The 5,471-nt window shown below is 50.2% G+C and overlaps 1 pseudogene; it reads left to right on the top strand.

Annotated features, from left to right (window-relative positions):
• The first annotated feature begins 739 nt into the window (after positions 1–739).
• LOC107710881 (uncharacterized) lies at positions 740–3,144 on the top strand (annotated as a pseudogene).
• Positions 3,145–5,471: the final 2,327 nt, after the last annotated feature.

The raw sequence follows: 5,471 nt of genomic DNA, 5'->3' as shown, positions 1-5,471 counted from the left end.
GCTAGCTACTCGGTGTGATAAAGCGTGGGTATACCCTTCAATTCAGACGCAGACCACCCCGTTTCAATGGTGTGGTGCAGTCTCTAACATTGCCTCGAAACGCCCTGGTTCTGAGACAAGAGGTATGCAGTCTGCTCGAAAAAGGAGCGATAGAACGAGTCCCTCCCAGCGAGCTGGAGAGCGGGTTTTACAGCCGCTATTTCTTGGTAACCAAAAGAGATGGGGGACTCCGCCCGATTCTAGATCTCTGGCCCATCAACAGAGCGCTTTGCAAGCATCCATTCAGGATGATAACGCTGAAACAAATCCTGGCTCAAATTCGCCCCGGGGACTGGTTTGCGTCCGTGGACTTAAAGGACGCATACTTTCACATTCAGATAGCACCGCATCACAGACGCTTTCTGAGGTTTGCTTTCGAGGGCACAGCGTACCAATACTCTGTTCTCCCGTTCGGGCTGGCTTTGGCCCCGCGCACTTTCTCGAAGTGCATGGATCCCCCCTCAGAGCGAGTGGGATGCGCGTTCTCAACTATCTGGACGATTGGCTGATTTTAGCTCAGTCCCGGGACACGCTAGTCAGCCATATAGACACGCTGCTTCGTTATTTGGAGTTTCTAGGGCTATGTGTCAACATGCAGAAGAGCATTCTTGCCCTGAGTCAGTCTATAACGTATCTGGGAGTGTGCTTCGACTCAGTGGAGATGCGAGCCCGCCTCTCTCGGGAGCGCTCGGCGGGCCATTTTGTCTTCCCTGCGCCATTTCAGACTGGGCAGCTCTGTTCACTTGAAGGAATTTCAGAGGCTGCTGGGGCTCATGGCGTCTGCTGCAGCGGTATGTCATCTGGGCTTACTACACATGCGCCCCCTGCAATTATGGTTGAAATCTCGAGTCCCTTGGACGGCGTGGACTTTGGGCCGTTTGCGCATCGCAGTCTCCCGCGGCTGCATCGAAGCTCTGAGGCCGTGGCGCAACCCAGATCTCTTCAGCCGGGGGGTTCCCCTTCCTGACGGTCTGAAGAGAGGAGGAGAGTGCGTGAGCGGCCCGGCTCCCAAGCGCCACAAGTTCATGTTTTCAAATGTTTGTGTGTTGGATGTTCATTCAATAAAAATGCATACATTCTCACAAAAAGAGCTATTTCCTCCTCACTCAGTCAGTGCGGTGGCGCTCGCCCCGCCTCAGAGCAGTGCAGAGCCGCCGCCCACACACTCGCCGGCGCATCCAACGACCAAGCCGCAAAAGCCGCTATGTCAGTTCCTGAGCGCGTGGGAAGTTATTCCGGGAATCTCGCGCTGGCTACTCGGTGTGATAGAGCGTGGGTATACCCTTCAATTCAGACGCAGACCACCCCGTTTCAATGGCGTGGTGCAGTCTCTAACATTGCCCCGAAACGCTCTGGTTCTGAGACAATAGGTATGCAGTCTGCTCGAAAAAGGAGCGATGGAACGAGTCCCTCCCAGCGAGCTGGAGAGCGGGTTTTACAGCCGCTATTTCGTGGTACCCAAAAGAGACGGGGGACTCCGCCCGATTCTAGATCTCAGGCCCATCAACAGAGCGCTTTGCAAGCGTCCATTCAGGATGATAACGCTGAAACAAATCCTGGCGCAAATTCGCCCCGGGGACTGGTTTGCGTCCGTGGATTTAAAGGACGCGTACTTTCACATTCAGATAGCACCGCATCACAGACGTTTTCTGAGGTTTGCTTTCGAGGGCACAGCGTACCAATACTCTGTTCTCCCGTTCGGGCTGGCTTTGGCCCCGCGCACTTTCTCGAAGTGCATGGATGCAGCACTTTCCCCCCTCAGAGCGAGCGGGCTCAACTATCTCAACTATCTGGACGATTGGCTGATTTTAGCTCAGTCCCGGGACACGCTAGTCAGCCATATGCTTCGTCACCTTCGTCACTTGGAGTCCCTAGGGCTATGTGTCAACATGCAGAAGAGCATTCTCGCCCCGAGTCAGTCTATAACATATCTGGGAGTGTGCTTCGACTCGGTGGAGATGAGAGCCCGCCTCTCTCGGGAGCGCTCGGCGGCCATTTTGTCTTCCCAGCGCCATTTCAGACTGAGCAGCTCTGTTCACTTGAAGGAATTTCAGAGGCTGCTGGGGCTCATGGCGTCTGCTGCAGCGGTATGTCATCTGGGCTTACTACACATGCGCCCCCTGCAATTATGGTTGAAATCTCGAGTCCCTTGGACGGCGTGGACTTTGGGCCGTTTGCGCATCGCGGTCTCCCGCGGCTGCATCGAAGCTCTGAGGCCGTGGCGCAACCCAGATCTCTTCAGCCGGGGGGTTCCCCCGGGCTTGGTGACGTCACGCGTTGTGGTCACGACGGACGCATCGACTCGCGGCTGGGGAGCAGTGTGCGAGGGCATGCCGGCTTCGGGGCTGTGGTCAGAACCCCAGAGCCGGTGGCACATAAACCGCTTGGAGCTGGAAGCAGTGTTCTTAGCTCTAAAGGATTTTCGGCCGCAGCTGGAACAGCGACAGGTACTGATTCGCACCGACAACATGTCTGTGGTCTCGTACATAAATCACCAAGGAGGCGTACGTTCCAGAGCTTTGTACAAGTAAGCAGCGAATCTCCTGTTATGGGCAGACCGTCACTTTCTCTCCATCAGAGCAGCGCACATCCCCGGTCTCCTGAACCGCGGGGCGGACATGCTTCCGAGGAAGGGGATTCCTCAAGGAGAGTGGAGGTTGAACCCCGAGTCGGTTCCGATGATTTGGACCCGCTACGGGAGAGCGGAGGTGGATCTGTTCGCCACGAGCGAGAATGCGCACTGCCCCCTGTTCTTCTCCCTGTCTCACTCCCCGCTGGAAGGGGACGCTCTGACATCGCACTGGCCAGCAGCCAGGCTGTACGCGTTTCCTCCAATCAAGATATTGCCACTGGTGTTATGCAAGATCAGGGAGGAGGGGGCTTCGGTGATACTCATCGCCCCGAACTGGCCGAACCAGCCTTGGTTCCCGGACCTGACAGAGCTGCTGGTGGCGCCGGCCTGGCCGATCCCCATCAGGAAGGATCTGCTGTCTCAAGTGAGCGGCTCGGTGTGGCACCCGAACCCGGAGTTATGGAGCCTTCATGTGTGGCTGCTTCGGGGATATCAGAGGAGCTGAATGCTCTGCATTCTCGTGTGCTCGACACGCTCTCTGGCCCCGTTTTTTTGCGCTGGCGGGAGCCAATAGGACTTCAGGAAAGGTTGGAAGGGAAGGAGTTCTCATAACGGAGAAATATCTCTGTGATGTCTCGTTCCCGCTCTCAGGGAACCGAGATTACGATAGTAACCGGAGCGTTTTGCTTTAGTTACAGTTTCATATTGAGATAGGGGGGTGTCAAGATGGCGCCGCGTTAACAGCAACTTTATCTCGCTCTTATTCTATTTTATATGCGGTGCTTAAATCTTTTCTATAACTTGTTGCGGAAGTTCAGCATACTCTTTTAAGACTGTCTTTAGCGATTTTGGGACCCTTTTTTTAGTTTTCTGTTACTTTCTACGCTTGAGTAAAGCTCGGTTGCTACAAACATGGACGAAGATATGGACACAGCCTCTGTTGAGGCTTCTGCAAACAGCGATAATCTAAAGGTGCATAATTATGCAAGACGCCTAGAAAATGCATTTGGGAGCTCTCTGGACACACCTAGTAAGTCCCCTGCTCAGAAGAAATCTCGAACAAACACCCCCGACACGGTATCTAACTCTGTGCTGCTAGCGGCAATCGAAAAAATCAGCAAGTTACAAGAAGAGTCGTTGGTAAAACTGCAGTCCGTAGAGGCGTCGGTGAAGGAAAACACCTCTTCAATCTGCAAGCTTACCTGCTCGCTTGAAGCCATTAATAGACAGGTGGAAGACGTGATGGAGAAGGTGCTTTCTCTGCAATCAAAGAGAACCTCGAAAAGGAAAACAAGTCTCTCAAGGAGAAATGCAGCGGATTGAATAGCTACAAACGCAGATGGAAACTCCGTGTTGCTGGGATACCTGAGCATGAAGGGGAAAACGTCAAAATGGTTATCATTGAGCTGTTCAGGAACCTCTCTCCACACTCCGCGGAGAAACTACAGGACATGGTCGACATCGCGCATAGACTTGGCCCCAAGTCTGGAAACTCCAACCCGCGGCGGATCATCGTCCAGTTCTTACCCCGCACATGTCGTGATCAGGGCCGTTTTAACCATAGGGCTAGGCGGGGCTGAAGCCCCGGGGCCCGAGCAAGGAGGGGGCCCGTGATTGGCTGTGGAGTAGATTGACTAGAGCGCCGATCGCCAAAGCCACTACGTCCCCCATTTATTAGCGCTGTTATTTAGTTTAGTTTTTCCGTAAATTCCATGCATTACCATTTGAAATTGAAACGTAAAGTCTGAATTTGGTTTACCAATCAAATGCATTTATTCCATATTTGACTTTTGAACGATATGCGCACGTATCTATCAGGTGATTACTGCCCAGTATGTCTGCATTCACCTCTCTTCACTTTGTTCTGGAGTAATCTGGAAATGGTCGCGCAAAGAACAACATTCAATAAGTAAAAATGTCAGCAATTCTAAAACAGAGAGGGGCTCAAAAAACGAAAAACTTCAAATACAAACAACATAAAAAACATGACTTAGTAAATTCCCCAGCTATCAGGTTATTTTACTAAAGCTGATGATGGAGTGGAAGTTGCTGGAACAGCAAGTGAACCGGGCACATGGAGCAGATAAAAACAGTGTCATCGTCCACACAGATTTTAGGTTAGTTTGATTATTAACTGGATTTATATTGTTTTTGTGTTTGAACAAACTATATTCATTTAAGGGTTGGGAGATAATAACGTAGAAATATATCAATCGTTGATTGAAGCGCGTCATGATGTAGTCTAAGCTTATCATTTCAAGGCGTTTTAAGCAGGTTTTAAAACAAATGGTTTATACTGTTCATGGACATTACGCTGCGGGGCAGAATTCATTCTGGAAAATGCGTGCGTTAAAACGGTTTCTACACCTGCTCGTATTATTGACTAAACTTTCGCTCCTTGTGCTTAAACGGTCAAATACACATAGTTATGTGTCAAAATGCCCGTCTTTGCGAGTATCCTCGTAAACACAGTTATTTGTGTCTTAAATGAATGTTAATAGTTAAAGATAAAGCATGTGTTAGGCTATATGACATCCTTAGCCTATATGATGAGATCTTAAAAGGATATTCACCCAAAAATGAAGATACTGTCATATACTTACCCTCAAATTGTTCTAAACCTCTATGAATTTCCTTTTCCTCCTCAACATAAAAGAAGATATTTTGAAGAATGATCGTAACCAGTTTCTGGTCCCAACTGACTCCAATAGTGTGTGTTTTTTTCATATATGGAAGTAGTGAGGGCCCAGCAACAGTTTGGTTACCAATATTGTTCCAAATATATTATTTTGTGTTCAACAGCATGAAGGAATCTCATACAGGTTTAGAACATCAACAGAATTTTCATCTTTGGGTGAAC

This window comes from Sinocyclocheilus rhinocerous, unplaced genomic scaffold (genome assembly GCF_001515625.1).
Source record: "Sinocyclocheilus rhinocerous isolate Xijiao unplaced genomic scaffold, SAMN03320098_v1.1 scaffold1709, whole genome shotgun sequence".
Lineage (NCBI taxonomy): Eukaryota > Metazoa > Chordata > Actinopteri > Cypriniformes > Cyprinidae > Sinocyclocheilus > Sinocyclocheilus rhinocerous.
This window is presented reverse-complemented; position numbering and strand designations above follow the sequence as displayed.